Source organism: Perna viridis, chromosome 10 (assembly GCF_037379345.1).
Source record: "Perna viridis isolate PV_CMFRI_1.1 ecotype Kerala chromosome 10, ASM3737934v1, whole genome shotgun sequence".
Lineage (NCBI taxonomy): Eukaryota > Metazoa > Mollusca > Bivalvia > Mytilida > Mytilidae > Perna > Perna viridis.
Window position 1 is genome coordinate 37,792,669 of NC_142454.1, and position 27,879 is coordinate 37,820,547.

General features: G+C 32.4%; 1 protein-coding gene and 1 long non-coding RNA gene across 2 annotated transcripts in view; both read right to left on the bottom strand.

Annotated features, from left to right (window-relative positions):
* LOC148605666 (carbonic anhydrase-related protein 10-like) overlaps window positions 1–27,879 on the bottom strand; it is a 48,034-nt gene that overhangs the window by 18,466 nt on the left and 1,689 nt on the right. The gene's annotated exons all lie outside the window — the stretch shown is intronic.
* Window positions 4,772–23,278, bottom strand: LOC148605667 (uncharacterized). The gene is made up of 2 exons (XR_015916044.1): window positions 23,164–23,278; window positions 4,772–5,092 (listed from the first exon to the last, which is right to left on the bottom strand). It is a non-coding gene; the product is annotated as an uncharacterized LOC148605667 (long non-coding RNA).

Sequence of the window (27,879 nt, forward strand, 5' to 3'; positions counted from 1 at the left end):
ATTTATATAAGTAACAGTGCGCTGACTTGAAATAACACCTATAATCTTAAGACGGATTTTAAAACCATAGGAATTTACAACGCCATACGCAAGCATTTCTTCCGATTAAATTGATATGGTAACATGTTGTTTTTCGCTGTAATAGTCTTTATATATTGTATACCATGTAACGTTTGTGTGGTCAAAAGAACAAATTGTGTCAAACTGTTACGGTATATCAGTGATAGTTAATTTTAATATGGTTTATTTATTTGATTTCCGAAAGGGAAACGTTATATAGTTTTAAGCTTTGCCTACAAATGATAGGACTTATTTCTTCAAAAAAGGCCTTGTTATGGATGTTGTTTCATCCAAAGGGAATACGGGAGACTTCCTATGCCGTGCGTCTGTGTTAAAAATTCCAGTAATAACTTTCTAACTACATATGCATCACTTCTGACAGAACAATTTGAGCTATGCATGATACAGATAATCTGCATATATATATGACGTAACTGACGCTCCACCCTATTTTTTTCGTAATACCAGTTTTAACTTTTTATCTGTTTGCCATTCGCTGTCCATTAAATGCCGATACATGCTTTTGTTCACAAATTTACTCAATCATCATGTAAAAAGGTCAAATGAAGAAAAAAAATTGAAGAGGCAAATAGTTATCACATCTTGAAGATTTGCCAAATTTTTACTACTTCCTGGAGATTTGCGGAGTTACTACCTTCATTTCATGTTGATTTGCAAGATCTCTACCACGACTTTTTGTAGATTTGCCGAATTATTATCATCACTTCTTTTTCAGATTTGCAAAACTGTCACATCTTCCCGCAGATATCACGGACATTTAATCACGACTTTCATAAAGAGATTATGTCGGCCTGTCATGTGTTTAACATTAAAATTTTCAGTATCAATTAAACAATAATGTATTCAAAAATTCATAATTTAATGCATTGTTCTGCTGTCCTTGTCTTTAATTGAAAACTACTCACAACTTCGTGATTATCGTATTTGACTATATATCCCGAAGACCGAGAAATGAATAAGTTGATTTATGTTGACCTTTTTATTTGTCGAAGATTATTGAATATTAGCTACAAGTTAATATTCATATTTAATTAATGCTAATTCAATGTTTAAATGTTTTAATTCAAATGTTTTCGTAAGCAAAATATATTTTAAAAGAAGCTTTCCAAAAGGACCAAACATACCACTATATATTTTGTTAGTACAAAAATACAAACAGTACAACACTTAATAATGTGCGTTAGACATTTGTCTAAATATCAGGTTTATTGACAATAACAACATATCATGGTCTGGTATTTTTTGTCCTGGAATTTTAAAACCAAATTATATCAACTGAATTCAAAATGGCAACTTCTCCATTAATACTAGGATTTATGGCGTAACAATACCGAAGCAAGCTATACAAAATAAATTTGTCTGCTAAAAAAGAACAAGCAAATCAGATGGCTTGTTACAAATGAAATCAAAACTTTGTCTTTAATTTAAATGTCTAAGCAATCCCAATACATTGGGAGTTTTGAACGAGGCGAAACCCTTGATTAAATGTTATGATTAAATGTTTACATACCCCTGTATAAGGCTTGATGTTTGCAGACAATAGACGAAAGATACAAAGTATACATACATAAAAAAAAATAAAAGCCCACGTAGATTTTAAATGTACGACCATGGTCAAAATCCATTTATAAAACAAATTATTAATAATAAAAAACGCAATCAAGAGACAAAGACAAGACAGGAAAGACAGAAAAACACCAAATAAAAAGTAATACGTAAAAAAAAAAACAAAAGAAAGTGAGTAACTCAGACTCAACTAAAAACTTGGAGAATGACCCAGGTGCACCGGAAAGGTAAGCAGCGTCCTCTGTTTTTTTCAGTAACACCCACCGAGTTGCCCATAAAAAGTTAAGTCCGGGATTACAGAAAGAGGAAAGGGAAACTATGACACGTTGAGCAAATCGGTTCTCATATTGCAGATGGATACATCGTAACGATCCATGAGTTCATGGGTTGTGATATGAAAACTCCATACACAGGTGCTGAGGGGATATTGTCAAATAAAAGGAAAGTTGGCAATACGAAACGAAAAGCCATCGCGTTTTTCGTATAGTCAGCATGATAGTTTTCTTTTACCATCGATCTCTAAGTGTAGGTCAAGATATGAGGCTGACTTCACAGTGTCTGCAGTATCCTTTATCTCAAATTCTGGCGAGAGTAAAAGTGTTCAGCATGATTAAATCTATTTTTGGCCAAATTTGGAGAAAATTTGTAGACCAATATTGGAGTTATTGCCCTTTTTATATTTTTGTAAATGATATTACTTTAAAAAAATCTCCTCATCAGAAACTGCATTACAGAGTTCATTGAAAATTAGCATGATTGATTTTTCAGGTATTCTGGACAAAATGAGCATTTGGAATTTTAATCCGTGGAAAAACATGGCTGTCGTTACTAAAAATAGAACGTAAGGGGTCAGACAGCAGTTTTTTGCATTTATCTCCAAAATTGTTAGGTTTAACCAAATTCTGATGATTCATAGTGTTCAACATGACGAGATCTATATGTGGATATGTTTTGGTGAAAATCTGTTTAATCATGGTGGATTTATTGTCTTTTTTGGGCGTTTCTTTGGGTATCCTGCACAAAATGATCGCTTTGATTTTTATCTGTGGAAAACCATGGCAGCTAGTAACTTGAAAACGGTTGAATTTGGCAACTTGTTTTGATTTCAACGAAAATGTTTTGTAACCATGGTGTACATTTTTAAACCCTCAGTTTTACCTAGATAATGCAATATGTTATAGGGGTTTTCCTTTTTAAGTTTTTTTCTTTTGACCATTGAGTAAATTATATCAAGTCGGTAATCTTGTTATTACCCTTCATCCCTTACATCGACACGTATATGTCACTTATACGTCCCCCTAAAAGAGCATACCAAACGCAAACAGTTGCTTTTTTCAAATTCTAGATATGGTCAATTTAAGTTTCTTTGATCGAATTCCTCTTTAGCTTCCGGTTTGAAATGTACAAATTAATATGCCAACTCACCCGTGTACCGGATAGACAATCAAAATTGATTTGTCGGAAATTGAATGTATTTTGAAATATGTTAAGTGTCAGTATATAAAAGAATCAGGCAAAATGGGAAAATCAGAAATATGCATGTCGAACCCCACCGACCTGACAATATGATTTCCTCCAGGATGTTTTCTCTAATTCAAAAAACATTATTGATCTCTGCGTTACTGGATTTGCTCTACAACTTTTCAATGGAACGTTTGTTTTTGGCTGAATTATCTGCTCTTGAAATATTCATTTTCAGTGCATTCAATGAAATTATAACTCAATTTACCAAAATGTTAAGGAAAATCCTTTCTTTTTTGCTTGATATTAATGGTAAAATATAGTCAAATTATAACTTCCAAATGGTCTTTTTTTGCATTTGATACATTGCATCTTATATCAGCCTCATATCTTGACCTACACTTAGAAATCGATGGTAAAGGAAAACTATTGACCAAACTTTACGACAAACGTGATGACTTTTCATTCAAAATTCTCAACTTTCCTTTCATCTGTGGCAACATCCATTCAGCACCTGCGTATGGAGTGTTCATATCACAACTCATACGTTATGCCAGAGCTTGCCGAAACTAGGCAGACCTTTTGTATCGCGCTACAATTATAACAAATATGCTTCTGGAACAGGGTTATGTTGCTAGAAGATTGAAGTCATCACTACAGAAGTTTTATGGCCGTCATCATGAACTCGTGGATCGTTGTGGTATATCCATCTGCGCCATGAAAACTGATTTGTTCCACGTGTCATAGTTTTCCTTTCCTCTTTCGTCTACCCCGGACTTGACTTTTTATGAGCAACTCCGTGGGTGTTTCTACAATTGCAGAGGACGCTTACCCTACCGGTGCACCTGGTCCATGCTCCCAGTTCTTAGTGGAGTCCGAGTTGTTCATTTGCTTTTGTTACTTTGTATGTATGATTTTAGTTACTTTATGTTCTTTGTTGTGTATGTCTGTTTTCCATGTCTGGTCTTTGTCCGTGGATTACATTCTTTTGATTACCGCTATAACCTTGGTTCTCTTGATTACTCTTTCATACTATGTCTCACTCACTGCCTGATTCATACAGGGACTGGCACTTAACACAATATGATAACCATCATTACTGTTCTTCAATGCATATTTTGATACCTGGTGAAACATATCAACTAATTTGTCTTGATTTATCGTCTTGTTATCTTAAAATTGATGTTGTTTCATAATTGATTTCGTAATTGTTCACATGTTTAGATTATAATGGGGTCTTTTGTTCAGGAAATCTACATTAAAAGCCATAATTGAATATTTCTTTTATTGACATAGTTAAACAAATTTATGTTTGAACTGTTAAAAGATACATGTACGATTTTAATATTTTTGTAATCTCTGAAAGGGACAGAAATACAAACACACACGCACTTACACTTCAGCACGAGCACTATGAACTCCTGTAAAAAAACCGGAAGTGACATCAGTTGCTCCGGAAGGGTATGCATGTCCTTCTCCGCCAGCAGAACCCTTCAAATTACAAGAGAGTATAATCCGGTAATAATTTATACTAGTAACAATAACGCAATCCCGCAACACGTGCACTATTGACATAAGGGCGTAGTCTTTTAAATAAGAATCACGTTGCAAACGTGGTAGATAACTTTGAAATTGGCTATTTAATAAGAAAACTCATTTCACGTACTAATACCGTTCTTTATTCAGATGCAAAATCAAAAACAGTCCAAATCTTATCCAGAGTTTTTCAAATGCAATCAGGTTACCCACAGATCTACCACTAAATCGTTGTATTCTTGCAATCAAACTCAGGAAAACCGATACGAACACGATCTGTTTGTTCAGGGAACAAGAACGCACCATTGTTACTCTTGTCGCATTATAAATCTGTACCAGAAGCCTAATTGTAAGAAGTCTAGCATGGTACACAAAAAAGGCCACATAGTTTCGGCAAATTCTGGCATGACATATGAGTTGAGATATGTCAAATCCATCATGGCAGGCACTAAAATGATATTGTCACACATGAAAAGGAACTTGAAAAACGTCAATACATTCCATTGCCTCCTTATATTAAAAAATAATCTTCAGTGTAAGCAAATTTGTTACATTAATGGTGACTTCATTCCAATTTTAGGCATCGTGTGTGATTTTTTGTCTTCATTATTTAATATTGCTTATACATGTATACATCAGCAAAACTTTGAATTAACTGTAACACTAATCTCGATCAAAATCTCTATTGAAAGGAAAAACTATTATTGAATAGAAGGAATAACAGGAATAACAGGAAGTCAAATCAAATAAATTCATTATGATTCTCAATCATATCTTGTGTGATGTTTGATCATAAACGGTTGATAGAATTTGCATTTTCGAACATTTCATTAGTCCCAAGATGCACTATTTCTTTTTAAATTATGAATAATTGTACTATAAAACAATCAACTTATTTGCAGACTTTGACGGTCAGTTAATTTTGCAATAAAAAATTCCTTTTACGTAGATTTTTATCATACATTTTTAATTCTAAATTTCTAGAAACGGTACACTTTAGAAAGTTAACAAAACCTTGATAACGTTTACTTTGCCCCTATGTCAAATTTACTAAGAAATTATTATGCAATAATAAATGATAAAAACGCAAGCATTTTAACAAGCCATATTTAAAGAATCATAAAATATAACATCAATTAAGACAAACAAAGAACGACAAACATAAATTACTGAACGTAAGAAACAAAAACAAATTGTGATGTAAAACGTTTAGTATTACAATACTCATTGATCAATTTAATTTAATTTCATTTCATTTCATGTGTTTTAATTGGTTTCATAAACTAATAATTTGAGATAAAATAAACATTATTTTGTTACATAATAAAGACCAAAATAGCTCAATAATTTTCAAGTATTAGGAACACCAATATAAATATCTATTTTTATAACATCATTGAATCGCTACGTACGGTATTGATGCGCCAAAAAAAAACTATTCATTTTTTTCAAGCCCGAAAATTAAATTTTAATCATAAAAAACATTCAAAATAAATGGAAACTAGATAGTGTATCTTTTGAAAACAAACAAACAAAATTACAAAAGTAAAAAGTAAAAAGGAAGGAGAAAAACCAAACAGATTTATTTGAAGGAGTAATAAGTGTAAAATGTGTATTCGGCAAAATGATATCTAACTTACACCATCTATAATACAGTATCGTAAAAAAGATATTGATAAAAAAAAAACTATAAGACCACAAAGCAAAATGTGAATTATATCTTCTATAAAAGGTCTTTCATTTTTTGTAAATGTCTTAAACTTTATTTTTCATAGCAAAATAATGCTCTTGGTGTGTTTTTGAGCCGTTTGTAATAAAGTAAAAAACAAACTTTTCCCTTATCATCCATGATGACTATGCAAGAATTCAAAACAAAGTAATCAGTGGAAATTTCTTTCACCAATTCTTTTATCAAATGTTTATATCGGGCTTCATAAACATGCAATACATCACAAAATTGTCACAGAAATTTAGAAACATTAATGAGATATCAAATGCAATATGCCTACAAACGTGATTACGTGAACAACGTTAACAAATGGACATTTCTGTTATCACACACAATTTTTAATGTTTGAGGTAAAGGTTGCAGGGTTACTTTAATGCATTACATAACATACATTGAATCGACATCAGTCTCATCTACATAATATCATTCTGGCAGTTATAACAACACATAAATGCACTATGGAATGAATGGCATCTACCAGTTTATGTTTTCTATTAAAAACAATGCACTTCAGATGTAGAACGCTCTGATTATATAGCTTATATAACGATAAATTCAAAAAGGATTCGAATTAGACAGCTTTCACTGTATATCCCTTCAACATTGATCTATTTACCACTTGAGTTCTTCAATCGCCAATTGCAAGTAAAAATTTTCAGTCCGAATATCTACTCATTTTTCCTCCTCAAATGTTCCTTTCCCCTTTACATCATAGATCGAGATGTTAACAAAATTTAAGTAGGAGTCTTAGTAAGAATCATGTAAATTCCGTTATGTGTGATACACACCAAAAAAGGCTGCCCGTGTTTATTTTTCTAAGTTGCTTAATAGGTTCAAATGATGAAATATGGAATTATTCATTCAAACAGTCTTTGTCTAAGGATAAAGTTCACATAAAACATCCAAAATTTCTTTTATACTTCAGTGTCATTTACAGGGTATATTATAAAATACTAAGTACTTAATTTTAACGGCTAAAACCAAGGATTATACGAAAAGCTACGCGTTATTTTCTGTTTATTATATCATTTAAAACAAATAAAAACAAAAAAACAAAAAAAAAACAAACAAACAAACAAACAAACAAAAAGAAAGAAAACAAAACAAAAACCGACACAAACAAAACAAAAACAAACAAACAAACAAAAACAAAAATATGTAAGCTATTCAACCATGTATCACATTGTGCATGATTTTTGGCCGGAGTGCTACTAAAGTATTGTACAACATCTTTTCCCGTCGTTTTCAATAAAGATAACATCTGAGTTTAAGCTATGTGAATTTCTTTGAATTTAAATTATCTTCCATTAATTTAAACCTTAATAAAAATACAAACTCGCATAAATGACTTGCGCTGCATCAGGCTGACTTTATAAGTGAAGAATAATAGCTACTCTTCTAGAGATCTTATTTGGCTTTAATCACCAGAGAATGATGTTGCATTACCGTAAACAATGATTACAGCATTATAAGTTACATTGCTGACATCAGTTGTCATAATTGCGGTGGAAATGGACACTATTTAATACGCTGTTAATAACTTTTGAGGTGATTTATGTGAACAGTATTAATAAAGGCCTTTTGTTTTTGCTAATGTTACATCTCCATAGAGTCCTGTTTGGTACAAAAGAAAAATTCTCTAGAAACTCGTTATTTTGCTGCTTAAGACAATTAATCTGTACAACTGTCAACGACCAATCACGTACAAGACTGCGAGGGAGTGCAATATGACCATGATTTTCATTGAATTATTTAATTAAAAAGCTTAGCTAAGAAACAAGAAAAGACTGACAAAAGAACCTCACCTCCCGAAAATACTACCCTCTTTTAAAGAACAAAATAATTTAAGACAATAGCAAATAGATAGAAAAGAATCATCTTACCATTCCTATGTTACTTTCCATAATACATACTTTTTCCAAGTCATTCCTTATGAAGTACGTGTAGATGACACCAATTTTTTTAAGAAGTTAAAATCAGTTTTATTCCTGCTTGCTGTTATTTTTTTTTAATGTTTAGTTGTTTCTGCCCTTTTCTGTTCTGTTCTTTGTCATTTGAATTTATGGAATTTTAAATCATTCTCTACTAGATTTTTTTTAAAAATAACAAATTGGTGAGTCGATATAAAATAAAGCCAATAACAGTATGAGGGCTTGACTGATATTCTATAAATGGATAAGGTTCTCTACCAAAAGCAAAATGGATGTCATTCGAACCCAAGTCGTTTATCTATTAAGTACTTTTCGCACTGAGATAAACAATTAAGGGAATGTATTTAATCAGTAAACAAAATGATTGTACCGAAAGTGGGCGACGTTCTCGCACATTTAAGACAGGGTTAACAATACTTAGTAAAAACGATGAATAGTAATATTCGATCACCAACAACTGTTCAATTTCTAAATATACTTTAAACACATTATGACGAATCAAACAGAATAATAGAATTATGAATAGTACTTGTTGCTTATGAAGTCGTTTATATGATTTTTAAGACGATATGAAATTAGGAGATGTTGTGTGAATGTCAATGAGACAGTCGTCCACCAAATACCAAGCAACAAACAATAAGACTTCACAGGTCCGTCTGTTTTATTGTTGTATATTACAAGGATAATTTTACAACCCGATAGTAGAAGAATTAAGCAACATAAAATGCATTCCCTTGTTATAAAAATTGACTTGTATAATTTGAACGTAAAGGTATAGTCAATAATCTGTAATTAAGGACTTTGAGAACCTACAATTTTTTTTTAAGTATTCAAGTGATATAGAAGACTTCTTTTAGTGGGGCAAGATTGCTGTCTTTTGATATGAAGCATACATTCAAGATAGATCGTAAAACACATATTACAAAATAAAGAATATCAATTGGCTCGGAGTTAAAATAAACGGTCCAGGTCACTTGGCATACTTTCCAATGAATTACCATTTAATTCTTCTTATTATTGATAAACCTTCCCTTTACGATTGTTGCTTCAAAATTGTTACCGTATGTCTAAATGTCGTGATATGAGAAACTAAACGAAATGAAGGCGCTCATATTTATTTTATTGCATAAATATTTGCACTCGTTTCCGTAGTTTTTTGCTTGTATAATATTATTTCATACTGAACTTGACATACCTTAACCAACAAAATTCAAGACCCTATCTTGTAGCTCATTCTTGGATTCACTATTTTGTTTTATTTTGTGTTTTTGTCTTTATTTTACTAATTTATTGTTCACATCTCCTGTACTGTTTTGGCTACTATTTTACCGATTTTAACTAGAGGCAATTCTATCATTTATAAATAATATGACGTATTAAACCGTAATAGCGGTGGTAGATTAAACGAACTATAAAACCTGGTTTAACTCATTTTTGATTTCGTAAATGCCTGTAACATGTCGGGACCATGGCCAAATTTTTTTCTGATATTATTAGGACTTTCCTTTTGTCCTTTTCCTCTTGACTACTACCTACATTTTATCTGATCGCTAATTTTATCATTACACTTCATAAAGTCAATAATCGCAACACATTTTCAAACCTATGAGCGAGTTGTTCATATTAGCAAAGCATTCAAGTAACCAGAAACATTTTGTTTGGTTTCCGATGCTATAGAACTCTCATGTAATTGTCGTATCACTGTACAACTTATTTACACCTCCTTGACTAATCGAACCTAAAGTACATATGACTTGAAGCTGAAAAATGGTTTGTAATGTAAAAGCAAAATATCGAATTACAATCAGAAGTGTGGTTATGTAATAATAAAATTCCTGTACTAATAAAAACCCACAACATGCTGTCAACAAATGCGCATAAACTGCTTTCAGTGGTTGATCAAAGGAATCACATAAGGAGAGGGGGAGGGGGTTGGGGTACAAAAATCTTTGTTCAAACACATTTTTATGCGTGCATAAGCACACAAAAATATGTTATTTTCATAATTTTCCAAATTCATCAGTGCCATCTCCCAATTTCCCCTATGGCTTCATTTGGAGCTTTGACAAAAGATGTTAGAAGCATCAATGATTAAAAATATGTTATTTTTGCATCCAATGAAAGGGGTTGTAATCATTTAGTCAAATTTAATTTTTGGTATCCAGGCATTGGTGAGCATGTTAAAATATACTTAAGCAATTGAAAGTGAAGCTGTCCTTTAAAATCAAGACTTGTAGACAAAACAATCAGTTTCTTCCATGCAAATGTAGAAACTCTAGAAAATATGTAAAATATGTAAAATATGTAAAATCACTCGTAAAAACTTAAAAGTTTAAAAAATCAATTAGCCATTAAGTGAAAACGAAAACTCTTGTTATAAATATTTGAAATTTGTACTGTAATGCACACACTATTCTGACATATTTAGCTTACATTTATACTTAAAAAGTTATGTAATTAAAGGTAAAAGAATCACGCTTCTGGTTTCAAGTGATTTGCAATGTCCCTCCAAACTAAACTTGTAACAAATATCATGATATTCAAATCCGATTTTCCTCCCTATAAACGCTAGAATATAAGATTGAAAGACAACATTTATTTACATGCATGGAATGAAATTAAATAAATTAAAGCATAAATTTCATTCATGGTAACATGGTTCATGTAAGACGACAAATGCGGTAACTTGTGTTTTACGGTCCAAAATTTGTTTTACTAAACCTGAACATGTGCAAAAACGACAAGCACTCCCTAGAAAGAACATTTTGTTGTGACTGTCATCCAATTTACATTACGGTTGTCATATTAATCAAATTAGGCGTTACACATAGCGTTCATATAATGCTCTGTTTGTTCATTTTTGTATTGTCAATATTAACTATTGAGCATTCATAACTAAACTTGACAAATAGCATGGGTGATGACAATGTTTCTATTGACATATATCAAAATTAATATTACTTCTGCAGGATAACTACTAACTCCTCCATGTCCCCTAGGATAAGGACTTTTCAACAAATTTATTGATGAAATAAAATGAAAATTATCCAAATCGATACCCAAGAATTCAACGTCTTTCCCATTGCATACATTGATATATGTTATAAACAAAAAACCTGGTCGGAACGATTAATCGTAAAGTAAAATGTTTTTTTTTATATAAGCTATCAACAGCTAAACTTTATTTCCTTTGTATTTTTTTCTTTTTTGTATGAATCAATTGAATGAATTATTCAAGCACCGAGATACGGCGATCAAATTTCAGTTTAAATAAGCATAAAAGCTGTGTTATTGGTGGAAAAACGGACAAATTTATATGCTTGGGCTTTATCATATATCAAATAACATTTCACATTTATTTGTTGTGGTAGTTTTTAGAAACAATGTTTCAAGATGGAGTATTTTTATCAATTTCGGCAAATATAAAAAAATGCGTAAATATTAATAAAATAATGATATTAGATAAATGAAGAACAGATATAATCATTCACAGTAGACTGTTACAAGCACAATATTTCTATGAAAGAGTAATCAATGGAACCAAGGTAATAGCGGTAATCAAAAGAATGCAATCCAGGGACAAAGATCAGACATGGAAAACAGACATATACACAACAAAGAACATAAAGTAACTAAAATCATACATACAAAGTAACAAAAGCAAATGAGCAACTCGGACTCCAGTAAAAACTGGGAGCATGGATCTAGTGCACCTGTAGGGTAAGCGTTCTCTGCTTTTCTAGAAACACCCGCCGAGTTGCTCATAAGAAGTTAAGTCCGCGGTAGACAAACGAGGAAGGGAAAACTATGACCCGTTGAATAAATCAGTTTTCATGGTGCAGATGGATACACCACAACGATCCCCGAATATGAATAAATAGCGTTTGATTTTGATAGTGACTTAATCATGGTTCATATCAGGTGAGCCTACTTGGGCGAGCCCTGATCAGGTGAGCCTGCTTGGGCGAGCCCGGATATTAACCGCGATAGTCACTATCTAAAACAAAATGTAATTTATTTCTTTTATCAGTAATTTGCTATTTATAGAAGAAAATCGTGATCGTTATATGAAAAATGTTAAAGATTTTACACAAAAGCATAAATTAAATGGGGAATGTATTTTTCATATGACCACTGATCGTCATGATCTTTATACTGTCCGGTCAAAATTTAGCATGGGTGTCAGTTGATGAATCGATATAACAAATGAAGGTTGGCATGCCACAAGGTTAATTTGTTAATATCTGTTATGCATTACAATCAGGATTATTTTAAGGATTATATAAATTCTACAATGGTGAGATACAACATTGCTAGTTCTCTTCAAAATAAAGTCACCCTTGTGTAATAAGAATAGCTGAAGTCCAACGGATGATAAACATTATTTGAGTTATCTGGTTACCATCCATGTACAATGATTTATTTTAAAATAGTATTTTATTGTAACTTATTTACAAGAAGTGATTAAAATTAGCTACATAGCTCGTAATTATTTCTCTTCAGCCCGCCCTAGAGCAGACGATTTACATGTACATGTAAAAAAGCAACAAATCTTCATTGTGGCTTAAGAAAGTATACCGTATTGATTTATTATACCATTCCAAGATAAGTTTTAAAGAGATTTGTGATATTTTTTGTACATGTACCGTATTTTCTTTTGTTAATTTTACATAAAACTGTTTACAGTAACGGTTGCAAGTACGAATTTTCCTGTCATTGCAAAGTCATAGTAAAAATGTAATCTCCCTAAAAAGGGGTCTCTTAGCGGGTAATTGGCGCATACTTATTGCAAACTGACCCGATATTTTTTGTATGAAATCAGGTTGTCGATCAAAGCATTATCAGCATGTACACATCAAAGGAATTTTGCTCAAATTACCGATAAAACACTTTATCTGTCACTGAAAAAACTACTTTGTCTCACAAAAGAGTACTCAAGGGCACCCAGAATTTAGCGGAAGTCAACAGAATGTGATCCAGGGAAAAAGACCAGACATGGAATACACTCACACAAAACGAAGAACATAAATAACAAAAACAGTGCATGCAAAGTGAAAAAAAGTAAATGAAGAACGGGTACTCCGCAAAAACTGGAAGCATGGACCAAGTACATCGGTAGGGTAAGCGTCCTCTGCTTTTCGAAACACCCCCGAGTTTCTCATAAAAGTAAAGTCTAGGGTAGACGAAAGAGGAAAGAAAAACTATGACACGGAGAACAAATAATTTCTCATGGTGCAGATAGATACCTCGTAACGGTCGACTAGTTCATGATGAAAACCATAAAACTTATGTATTGCTGACTTTAATCTTGTAGCAACATAACCCTGTTCCAGAAGTCTAATTTAAGAAGTCTAGCGCGGTACAAAAAGTCCAACAAGATATGGCATTAGGCATGAGTTGTGATACGAAAACTCCATACGCGGGTGTTAAAGGAATTTTACCACAGATAAAAGGACAATAGTTGACAATACGGAATGAAAAATCATTGCGCTTATCATATAGTTTTGTCAGAGAGTAATCAAGGGAACCAAGATTATAGCGATAATCCAGACATGGTAAACAGACATACACAACAAAGAACATAAAGTAACTAAAATCATACATACAAAATAACAAAAGCAAATGAGCAACTGGGAGCATGGACCTGGTACACCTCTAAGGTAAGCATCCTCTGCTTTTCTTTGAAACACCCGCCGAGTCAGAGTGTTGTGACAGTCAAAGAAACGTCAATGCTTTTTGGGTAGAGGAATTAAAACCATGTCCGTTATTTTTTGTTTTGTTTTTGCATTGAGGTTGACAAGGCGTGTCTAACTTTTTCATTAAATGTTGCAATATTTGGCACAAAATATTAGCCTTAGCGATTTAATGTCAAAATCAACACTTAATATGATTTGATGCTTCAAGTGTTTCTCTGACAATGTTTCTTTCTGTTTGGCAACTTATTATGATGTCAGGAGGAACATAATTGTTTTTTTTGTATCAGATATGAATGAATCGGAATATATCCTAAAAGTTTCCTGATCGACTAGATTATCAACATATGAAACAGATTTTATCCTCAATTTAAAATGCTTTCTTTTGTAAGTTAGGTAATTGAAACTATATCAGTAAATTAAAACCAACATTCATTTTTTGACAAAACATGAGTTAGTGGTCTTTTATGGTTACAAATCTTTTGGAAACAACATTTGGCATTTGCCACCAACTGCTCCTGTCTTCCATGGATACTCGCTTAACGTAAAAAAATGTCGAACTTCACGAAAAGTAAAGGCTGATATCCTTAGTATATAATATGCGTAACTCAAAAAGTTAGATATAAATGCGATTTAATATCATATTTATAGCGGATATTTATTTATCGACAATATCAGACATTTCGTGCAAGACTACAGTTATTAATCGTATGTTCAAAGATGTTGTTTGACGAAAAAGACCGTTACGGCGATCATTTACTTTGGATTTTTCAGATCAAACAATTGCTTCTGTACATTCTATAACCAGGAAATTGTTTTCTGTCGTTTCCTTCCGTGACAGTTAAGTAATGTAATTCAAACAACAAATCGTATTTCAATTGGTTTACGCTTCTTAAACTTGCACATGGGGTGGATTTTATTCTAAATTTCGCACGCAATGCAACGTAAAGATTATATCATTGAAATGAAGGCATGGTTTTCATTATTTTGAAGTGTTTTCTGATAAAGATAATCAGAAACATTTCAAAAGAAATAAGAATTTATATTACTTTTCGTCAATGCTGTGTTAAGATATTGTCGGCCTAATAAAGTTTTTAAGGGCTACACAAAATGATTTAATTTACATTGCCACAGGTTTTGCTCATGAAAACCATGAGCAATGTAAATGTATGTTATAACACACGATTCGAACTGATGTATGGTTGACATATGTATAGATTATCATAAGATCCTGGCACTTGATCACAATAACAAAAACTGTGTTTGATATATGATCAATAATCCCTTTATCGTTGATTTAAGTGTGATTGCCTGTATTCTTTTGTTTACAATGTTTTATCAAATGATTTAACACAGCCGCAAATTTTGTCACAGGTCGGTGACCAGTGGCTTTTGTTGCTATTCTGTGATATAGAATTTTTGTTTCGTATTCGGTTTGGGATATTTGCTGCTCATGTTCATACATTTTTTCAGATTTTCGGACTCCTCTGGTTTCATCCTTTTCAATGGATTGATATGATCAACCATACTACTACAAAATCTCTGGAAATCCAGAAAAAATCCTTTTCATGCCAAAATTTCAAATGCTTATATATAAAAAATAAGCACACTGACTCATATTTTTTCTCACTTATATTGTTTTAACATGAAAGATCTTAAAAGAAATCACAACCCTATATTTCATATTCATTTAACTTCCTGATTGATTCATTAAGGGTTCTTAGGTTGCCCTTGGTTTTTTTCACAATCAGGTAGAACTGTCGTCTAATCTGGGTTCCTGGTCAATACCATTAGCGAAACAAAGAATCGCTAATAATATAGACTCAGATCAACAGCGATACAGCGATGGATATGCACAATTTATTATTATTTTAAATTAACTTCATTCTTGTGCATTTGTATAAAAAAGATATGAAAAGTAATTTGAAAGAATTACTTAAACACATTTCCTAAAGTATTAGGACGTTTAAAAGTAAGTAAATGAGTCATATATACACCCAGACAATCAAAAGACAGAATACGTCACTGGTGACCCGGAGTAATATTTGAAAGAAACTTTGAACGAAAAAACTACCCGGGCATCTAGGTTAGGTTGTTGCCTCGTTGATACACTTCCTGTATCTACTTTTTGTTATATCTTATAAATTAATAGTATTTTATGTTCTCACAACGACGTTTACTTCCTGTTTGGTTTGCAGATATTTGAGTGGTTTATTGCCCGTCTTTCTCAGTGATAGTCTTCCTCTTCTTAATATCTTACCTCGAACAACATATACAGGAGAAGAAATTTCTGCCTTGATTTTGAGTGCTAAAAGATCGGAAATCGATGAATTCATACTTCACATTAAAAACTTTAACAACACTATGTTCTTCATGAGACCCAACTTTCACAGTGTAATTTATGTAGCATTTAAATGGCCTACGTCTCTCATACAAAAACTATTTTGATAACGTGATTGGATTGCCGATTGTACAGATACAATTATTTGTGGCAGTTTTAACATGCAATCATCACCGTATGAACTTTATACTTCTTAAATAATTTAATATTTTTCTTTAAAAAAGACGGCATCTGTCGAACTGTTTGGGTAAAGTAAATGAAAAAGGTGGGCACGAAATCTCATTATTCATCACAATGAACAGTTGTAGTAATGTCAGTAACTTTCAATGAAGTACTTTTTTAATAGCAATACTGTCGTTCTTTATCTAATTGTCCATATACCGACTATCCTTTCTCTTTCTAAAGCAAACAAACAATAAAAAAGCTACCACACGTAATCACTACCTCACTACCAAAAATTGTAAGACAGTTAGAATATAACGATTTTATATATATTTTTTTTATTTAAAAAAAACAAAAACAAAACCGAAACAAAAAAAAAACAAAACAAAACAAAAAACAAAACAAAACAAAACACACAGCAAAAATAAAACAAAAAAAACAAAAAAAACCCCAAAAAACCCATAAACCAAAACCAAAAACAAAGAACCCAAAACCAAAGGAAACAACATAAAAAACACAAAATGATACGTTGTCGTTGCTTTTATGAAGTTTACGTTCAAATTGTCTTTACCTGTATCATGAGAAACACAGTTTAAAACTATGATATTAGTATCTATGTTTATGTTTGCGAAGGGACACAAGATGTAGGCAATTCATAAACAAAACAACTATATGTAACTAAGTCAATCTCAAATATAAAGACATTATGGTTTGAGTTTTTTCTTACGTATCAGTCCATATAAAATGCAGACAGTGTCAATGGTAAAGAGATTCAAGGTGTAGAAAAACCCACCAAACAGACAAAGGTTTTTTTCAGTATACATGTGCAATATTTTTTACATCACAATAATTATTTCCTTATTCAGATCTGCACTTTTGAGAAAAACATACATTCATCTCCCACTGAAATCAACCAAATCAAGAGCGATAACTCTTGCAAAGGGACAATTTCATGTTCAATATAAAGGATTTTTATCTGAAAAGCACAATGAACAAATGAAAATCTAAGACTGATTATGTGACGAGAAACGTATACTGAACAAGAAATAAAAGTGAGTTTGATGGGTTCTCAGCATGAATCACCTTCTGTCTGATTTTTATTAAGATTGCTACACGATGTACTTAAATTTATTATTTAATATTACTCTACCTGAAACGGTCTAAAGTTAAACAAACAAAGTTATTCTGTAACAAAATCTATTTTTTTTTATATCAGATTTAAAAATATATAAATATATAAATTAAGGTTTCTACAAAAGTTTATATGATTTAGAATATTATTCAAATGAAAGAGGCACAAGCTTTAATAAGATGTTAATCAAGAACTCAGTAAATCAAACCAGATAAATCTGCTCAAAATCAATTTAGAAAACAATTTGCACTGATGTTACGTTATGAAGTAATTGTTACATATCTGAATTACACTGCGTTTAACCGGAAGTGATTTTAAGATGTTACCCGATAACAACAATTCTGAGAAATGTATCTAATGGACCGAATGCTTTATTGGTCTGTAAACAGAAAAATAACAAACCTGTCAATAATATACATACATATATACATATATATATATATTCAACGTCTCAGAATGTGACGACTCTATTCGCTGCACTGATCCATCGGATCAAATTGATACGGTGAAGATAATGTAAACTTATATAAGGGTCTGAAAAATTCCCAACGATGTTCGAACTATCAAATTTGTGAAGCGAATTTTTGGTCGTTCACTCCGATTGACTTGAACTCGTACCGCTGTGAAATCTATTGCAACACCGCTTGCACCAAGTCCGGCGCCCTAGACCACTCGGCCAGCTAGGCTATATAAAATTATAGCTTTCGCTGGTGGGGTCATTCCTCCTCGTAGGATTAATCTAGGGCTGTAACTTAGTACACGACGTATGGAAGTACGTGACAGTTCATCTAGGTGTTATTATGTAGGATAGAGGATAAAATTAACGATACACGTCACAACAATTCAATATTATACAACGTTTCAGAATGTGATGGCTCTATTCGCTACACTGATTCATCGGATCAAATTGATACAGGGAAAATAATGTAAACTTTCAAGTTAACGCCCTTAAATAATTGTCAAGGCGCGACAAAAATAAACATGGAGGTACACGTGTTATAGTGTTAGGCTTACCCCTACTCCTACAGCAATGTTGACATTGGATAGCAACCTTAATCGATTTAAACATACCCCATATTATACAAAACCACGTCCATTATAACTGAGACAATTGCGACAAATTCGGATGGTCGGAAGGACAAGGGGATTCCAATATACCACCCACTCTTTGACAGTTTTGACGGGGTTAAAATCTTATTATTTAACTATAGCAAGTGATAACATTTTCTATTAAAATTATAACATAATAGTTCAACTTTGAATTTTTTTCCTTCCGTCACTTTTGTTGTCTATATTCTATTTGTTGTGTAATGGAACAAATGTATACATGGTTCAATAATTAAACGAATCTGTAAAAACATCTGTATAAAAATTGTTCGGCCCTCAATTGTACTGTAGCCTCGGGATGACACTAAGTCCGATATGATTTCGTCATGTATTTATAACTGAAGTTGTATTATACCTGAGCTCTATGATACTAGGATAGTACAGGCAAAAGTGTACTTTCATAAACGATTATTAAAACGATTATACTATTTTGTTCATAACCACTAATTAATAAGTACTTTTGTTGTTGGTTGAAAGAACAAGCTTCAGCATTTTTAAATTAAGCTGAGATGAAACAAAATAGAATTGCTGATATTGTAAGTTATTTTTATATTACGCGACATCATATTGTAAAGGATTTTTTTTTATATCAAACAAAAATAAAAAGTTCGAAATCAAATTTTATTTACTTGTCAACAGCGTAATGTTTCTAATTTAAATAGTTATTTAAACTTTAAGATCATCGCCATATTGAACATTGGCCTATACTCTTTTGATTTTAACATCTTCAGCAAGATATGCCATGGATGTTACCTCTAGTTTGTTCATAAATCTATGTTCTATCCATGTTGTATTATAAGATTATAAAATAGTCTTTTTTGTATTATGTAAAAAAGGTCGTATTCGGTCTGACAGTTGTATTGAACCGAGGCTTCGTCAAGGCCTTAATACGACTATTCAATGCCCAATATGGTTTCTCTAGTCCTGAAGATATCATACAAGCACCAATCAGAAAAATAAATAAACATATAGAACCTGATCGTAATGCGCATGTTCTTCCGTATTTATCTTATTTTTCCGTATTGAGCATATTAGTTCATATATGTTGGTGCAATAATTGTGTTTACTTCTTTCTTTCAGTATTAAATTAAGTCATTGCATACACATTTCACTCAGTTGGTTAACAATGCTAAGTAATTACTTTTATTGACAGAACTACTCTCTACTGGATAAATCCTCTGCCAATTCGTATAAAGTATTCACTGGACAGTATTAAAAGTATTAAAAGGACACTTTTATCATATGCGTATAGTATAGTTTTTCTTCAAACGTTCTTTAGGCTGAAAGTCTTGTATCCATAAAAACTGTAATAATTCAATAACACACACACACGCTAATTAATAATGTCACATAAATTCTATTTAAATATGGCTAGGCGTAAAAACATCTAAATAACAAAACAGAGAAGGGAAATGATCATTGTTAAGAATACCCATCCATTTACAATACCCCCCTCAAAGCTATCAGATTTAACATGGGTTTTTCGGGATTGTTTTGCCATTAGGTAGGGAAAAATCATATGAAATAACAATTGACCAAAAAGGTCTTTGGATACGTGTTGTCTTCTTGCTGAATCTGTTTCTTTTTCAAACAATTCTGTTCTAAAATTGAGATATAAAAATGCAATAGTACACTTTGGCTCCCTTAGTGCAACATACCCATGAAACAAAGTTTTAGTTTGTCATGAATGGAGTGAATTTATTACATGTAAGACTGTTTATAACATACTTCAACGAAAAATCTGTTTACGTGTCACCCAAATTTTTAATTAGTGCGTGCTCTTTTTCTGTGAATATTTTGGACTAAGACTAGAGTTAGTTACGAAAAGATTACAAAATAATGACTAGAACAAAACATTGAAAAGCATTACAGTCATGGACCAAATTAGTATTTAAGTACCATCTCCTGTAAAATTCAGACATTGTCTATATCAAAGTGATATATAGTAAAGAAAAACCCATCGAACAAATGATAACTTTTCAATCTACATATGCTATATTTTTGAGTAACAATTGCCCTGTCTATATTCATTTCTGTACCTTTGAGAAAATCATACATTAATCTCCCACTAAAATAAACCAAATCAAGAACAATAAATTTTGCTTGAAGAGTGCCAAATGCATGTGCAATCTAATTTTTCTCAAAAGCGCGTCAACCATATGAAAAAACTATGACTGGTTATGTGGTCAGTAAATGTTCCTGAACAAGAAATAAAATAGATTTCGTTGGGTTTTTGACATGCATGAATCACCTCCTGTCTGATTTTTTTTATAAAGACAGCTTCTTCAGCAAGACAAAAACTTGTTTCAGATAATTAAGAGTACAATTTGGGTTATTAAAATACTTATATATTGAATGATGAACTTAACATTTTAGTTTTCTTGCATGATATACTTTGAAATACTTATTACGTCAGAATAAGATCCTGCTAAGTTTCATTTTACTAAAATCACATAACTTAATTCACTTTCTTTTTATTGTGTAGGAGGTTAATAAATGAAGTACAAAAACATTGAAAAAATAAGAATAAGAACACTGTGGTCCAAAGCAGACAATAAAATCATTTACAACTTGTAAAGGGGAAATCGACATCATTTTCGTTATTAAATAAAGCAACACAGTCGTATACAAAAAGGAACTGAATGACAGAATGACATCTGAAACTTAAGATAACATCTAACTAATTTACTCCGAATTTCAGGACATCAATAATAAAATGATGGATTGTGTTGTAATTGGAATGGCTCATGTTTCCCAATTATTTATCTCAAATGTATAAAAATTTGATAAAACGTTTAGATAGACCATTTATTTTGGAGAATTAATCTGCTAATACAGTAATAGTCAGTAATATATCGAATAAACTTTTTTTTTCTATTGGAAAAAATGCATGTAGTAAGTACAGTTAGCAGTTGATCATTAGTACGTTATATAGTATAGGCTCTTATTAACCATGGCAAAAAAATTAAAGAAAATATATTATTACTGTACTTATTTTTGGCGATTTATTTATTTTCATATTAAGTAATTAATCGCTTAAAAATTAATAAGTTCTAACGAATATGCAAAGAGTAATCAAGGGAAACAAGATTAAAGTGGAAATTAAAAGAGCGCAATCCAGGGACTAAGACCAGGCTGGGAAACTAGACACATGAACAAAAACATAAAATAACCAAAAACAAAAACAAAAACAAATCCAAAACAAACAAAAACAAAAAGAAAAAAAACAAAAAACAAAAAAACAAAAAAAAAACAAAAAAAAACAAAAACAAAAAACAAAAACAAAAACAAAAACAAAATACGTAGAAAGGAACGAAGGAAAATTAGCAACACCTTAACGATCCACAAGTTCATAATGACGACCATAATACCATCATAACCCTGTTCCAGAAGCTAGATTTAAGACGTCTAGCGGGGTTTAAACAGCATTTATTGTGTTATACTGGAGTAAGGCATGAGACATTCTTCCAAGACTTGTCTGGGAATATAGTGTTGGCACAAGGTTTGCAGGATCACATTTCACACTCATAGTGCTGGTTAACTATCCTTGTGCTTGTTTAAAACACATAAAAAGAATAAATTGTTTTTAAACGTTTTTTTTTAACAAACTCCTGTGCCAGAAGCCTAATTGTAAAAAGACCGCATAGTTTCGGCATGTTCGTGCATAACATATGAGTTTTGATATAAAAACTCCATACGCCGGTGCGGAAGGGATATTGCCACAGATGAAAAGGAAGTTGACAATACGGAACGAAAAGTCGTCGCGATTGTCGTATAGTGTGGTCAATATTGTTTCCTTTCCTATCGATCGAAATTTAGCGTTTATCATATTGTAACTTTCAACATAATGGAACACTTAAGTACTCGCAAAAAGCACAAAAATCACTAATTGCGAAAATAAACACTCGCGTAACTAAGTAAAACTACAGTAGAAATTTTAAATACCAATGAGAAATTAACAATTATTTTTTTTCGACGCAGTCTGTATATTTTCGCGTTGTACCCCTTAACCTTAAAGACGCTTTTCCATGGAAATGTAAGTCATCTGATCACAATTCTGTTTCCCGATTCCCTTTTACTGCGTCGGCCCTCTTTATTTTTTAAGATAGTACTTGTTTTTACTTTTTTCTGCAAAAAGTATACTCGAATATGCTAATGAGCGTTTGGAATATATTTAAATTGAGAATTATGTAACATGGAAACACAATAGGTGTTCATTATATTTTTGTTTATTTCTTTATACTTAGTCTTATTAGAACTAAAATATGTCACAAATGATAAATGACAAATTACATTTGAAATGATATACTAAGAAGCAACAATGTGTAATTCGATAAATTAGGGTTAAATCATAAAAAAATTAAATTGAATGTTGAGAAGGAAAAGTGATTTCTTATAATGAAATTAATCATAATTATAAATACCTTAATCTCTGATAAACAAAATGTCGGTCAATCAGATACCCTAAACCGAGACAAAAACCATATTACTGAACTACAAGGCAACTGTCAAAACGAAAGGTAAACAGGTAAAGTCATGTAAATCGCCGGAAAGTGAATATAAACGCATAAGGCCTGACTTGAAATAACCAAGGTAGTACAGCGCACTGAACCTTCTGCTTCCGGTAGATTTGAATGCATTAGTTGAATACAAAATGTTGTATAACATGTAATGATTATATCAACCCTGCAATTAAAGCAATACCGAGCAGGAAATAAGTAATGGGTGTTATCAAACGTTTCCGTAAGTTTTTGAAAACTTCCTTTCCAGTTTATAGTCGTTTTTTTCTTTAATGGCGATCCTTTCATCTGTTTACAAATACTTTTGCTAATCATCGTAAAAGGAGCGGTATCTTTTAGTTTGATTTTATAAACAGTAGTGTTTCTTTTCATCACAAAAAATACACGACTAGTCTAAAGAATTTTTAAAGTGAAGGACTAAACTTGATAAAAGGGTGTCTTTTACAAAATTTAGTCCTTCACTTTAGAAAAATGTTCAGATAGCTTTGTTTGATTTCTTAACTTGTTAAACGGTTAGTCATTTATATTACTCTCTTATTGTAATATAATGATACATGGCAAAATCCGTATCGCATGCCGTATCGACCACAAAAGATACCAATACATGTATTAGACAAGGGGGGCCGCAGGCCCGAGGGGTAAATATTAATCGAGTGTTGATGCGGCATGCGAAACCAATTTTGTCATGTATTGTTCTGTATATCATATATTTTAAAAGGTAAAAAAAGCATTTTTGTCAAATCAAGTATTCCTGCTTGTGAGATCAATGAAAATGCAAATTAGAATGGGGTTAAGTACATATATGTTCTTGAACGGTTTTGTTGTATTTAAGCTTCTTGACAAGTTCATATGCTATATTTTGATGACTTCTCTATATATTTTACAATTTCTTGAGCTATAAGCCATTTGCGATGTTTTACTGAATAAACAGAATGCTTACTGTACCAATGTGAATTGCTGGTAGTCCCTCATTTATTATTTTATGTTTCTCCATATTAAAGATTTTATTTGCGTTACTTTAAGTGTCGTCTGCTCCTGATAGTACCCCACCCTGAGAGACGTCGGATGATAAAGAACGAAGGATTTTGAAAGGGATGCGATATGGGTATGCGGTACAGGGTAAATGTACTGCCTTAATAAGACGCAGTCAGTCTAAACCAAATTTATTGATGCTTGTTACCAACAAAAAGCGGTGAAGAACTACAAAACAAAAATAAAATGCAATGTAGTACAATTCACAAAAATAAACTCACATATATCAATCAAAAATACATGAAAACCCTTAAATGGTGTATGAATAATAAATCAAAAATAATTTCAATACATATAAAAAGAGTATTAAACATCATGTAGAACCTTGTAGAACCATATTAATTCCATTTTACGCCAAAAAATATTTTTATTGATATCAAAATTGAGTTATAACTGACGTCAAATTGTTTGCGTGTACAAACGTAAAAGAGTAATCAAGGGAACCCAAGTTATAGCGGTAATTAAAAGAATGTAATCCAGGGACAAAGACCAGACGTGGAAAACAGACATACACAACAAAGAACATAAAGTAACTAAAATCATACATACAAAGTAACAAAAGCAAATGAGCAACTGGGACTCCACTAAAGACTGGGAGCATGGACCAGGTGCACCGTAAACAATCGTTTCCTACGATTAATTATCAATATATAATGTGTGCAAATAATATATAAAGTTTCTATAAAATGTTAAAAATAAGTAACTTACGTTGCGGCCAGCCTTAGCTCACAAAATTAATGAAAATATTCCTTGCGAGATTTGACATTGCCCTTGATCTTATAATAACAAAAGTCCTATAACTCTAGAAAAAGTGTCTATGGAGCGCATGAAAAACATGAAACTCATAAACGTCAGAAAATTAATTTCAAGGGGAAAAAATGATGAAAACAAGTTTCTAAAGTCTTAAAATAAATGGAAAAAAATACTTAAGCATAGAAATATATATTTCAACGTTTATATCGACCAAAGTTTTAATAACTAAATGTGTACTTCCACTGTTCCAGTACACTCCCCGCATGATATCATTACTTTGATATCATTCCTAAGAATCTAAGAAGTTCTGTTACTGGTCGAATGTATGTTGTTGGTTGTCCTTCACGAATTACACGGATTTCGGTCTTACGAACTTTACCGTCATCATTAAGAAATGTTACAATTCCCATAGGCCATTCACTACGAATGAGTGATTTGTCCCTTATTAATACAACGTCACCTTCCTTGATATTAGGTGTGTCGGACTTCCACTTTCTCCTTGACTGGATACTACTTAAGTATTCACGACACCATCTTGTCCAAAACATATCTGAGAATACCATCACACGTTTCCATTCAGCACGCAACAAGTCTTTCTGATCAAGGTCACCAATTACATCTGTACGATCAGAAGTATTCGTCTTCTGAGTAAGAAGTATTCCTGGAGATAATACAAAGGGATTGAAACTGGTACAATTGGCCTGTGGTTCACAATACTACAAACTTCGGCCATGAAAGTTATTAAAACATCATGAGTCAAGTATCTAAGTATCTAAAAGAATCGAGTCCAATATCCTTCAGTTCACCCCAATAAGTCTTTCCCATGCCCCTTCCATATGTTGGGGTGGATTGAAGATTCAAACGGCTCGATAGTTTGTTAGATAGTTCCTGACTGTATCGTCCTCAACGTTTATCGCATCTACTTGAAGAGCCTCAGTGGTACCCACAAAATTGGTGCCACAGTCCGACCTAAATGAACTAACTTTACCCCTGATAGCAACAAAGCGTCTCACAGCATTAATAAACGCACTTGATGATAATTCTTCTACCACCTCGATGTGGATGGCACATGTACTGAGGCATGTGAAAACAATTGCCCATCTCTTAGCGTTGGCAACTCCTCCACGGGTCTTTCTATGAACAACTGTCCAGAGTTCGAAGGCATCGACACCTACACTTGTGAAAGGTGGAGATAGTTCTACTCTTTCCTTTGGGAGATCTGCCATAATTTGATACTGTATTGTTCCTCGGAGTTTACGACAGTGAACACAATGATGAATCACTGATGACACGATTTGTTTCATGCCAACGATCCAGTATTCTGCTACACGTAGAGCGCCTTCCGTAAGGTGACTCCCTTGATGCTTAACTTGAGCGTGAATGTGTCTAACTAAAAGTCTTGTTATATGACAATGTCCTGGTAGAATCAATGGATTCTTTTCACTATATGGTATATTAGCTTTGTTCAGCCGTCCTCCTACTCGGAGTAATCCTCGTTCGTCTATGAAAGGATCCAATGATGATAAAATATTTGACTTCGGAATGTGTTGTCCATTCTGAATACATTCTACTTCTGTTTCATAAACTTCTCTTTGTGCAACTTTCACTAAATAAATCTCAGCTTTGTCTTGAGATTTCAATGTATCTGAAGTGTCACTATCACGTTTAATCCATGTCTTTGAATGCGCACACCTTATCAGATAAGATATACCCTTGACGAGCCTATTCCACTCTGAAAACTTATCGAACGTAGACGAAAAGACTGTTAAATGTCATAACCACGTCTTTATTTGAAGTTTTAACTACTAATACAAGAGGTCGCACGTCCTTTTCTGACTCTGAATCGACAAATGAAGAATAGTCCTCTTGATCGTCAATGTTCTGTTGTCTATCCAGGAATCTACACGTTACTTGTACCCAACTACTAGAGCTCAAGTCGTCTGACGACACCGATCTTGTACCGATATCTGCAGGATTTATAGAAGTAGGAACATAGTTTCATTGCTTTCTTTTCGTATAAAATATTTCTCTACTTTGAAAAACTCTACCAGCGGAGAAGATGTGTTACAACTATGGTAATCTACTTGTGAGGGAATCTTGGAAGATTTGATGGAGTTTAGAAAGCGTAGTCGTCGCAAACAAAACCTTTCACATTTAACATTTTTTTTTTAAATTTGAATTTCTCAGCAAAAAGATTTATGAGTTTTATGCTGAGGAAGGATATCTGTTATCCGAAATATTCAATTTAAATTTTACCATTTTCTGGTGATGTTAAACATATTTAGACGTTTATATATATATATATATATATATATATTATAATCAAGTCTAAACTACATCTAGAATCGATGCGTGGTTGCAAATTTGCGATGCAAATTTGGTCGCTCCCTCAGCGGGATTCGAACCCCTTCTCTTCTCTGACAGTCCAACGCTCTAGACCACTTGGCCAACTTGGCTATATATAAATATAGCTTTCGTTAACCGAGTGATACTTCCTCGTAAGTAAATCTAGAGCGCGAACATTAGCACATGATGAAACTGAACAGGACAACCTCTGATGGTATCGAGTAAGACAATACAGGAGCTGTAACAGTATACAAATACAGCCACACCAAGTACATATAAGAAGTCTAATGGGTTGAGGCAACTCTACCATCTTACTTGCTAGTACATTACTATGTAGATACATAGCAAGCACGGGGGGGATCAACATAGTATGTTAATACAAAGATGCATATATGCATCGCAAATTTGACAGTTCTAACATCGTTGGGAATTTTTCAGACCTTTCTATACGTTTACATATCTTCCCTGTATCAATTTGATCCGATGAAG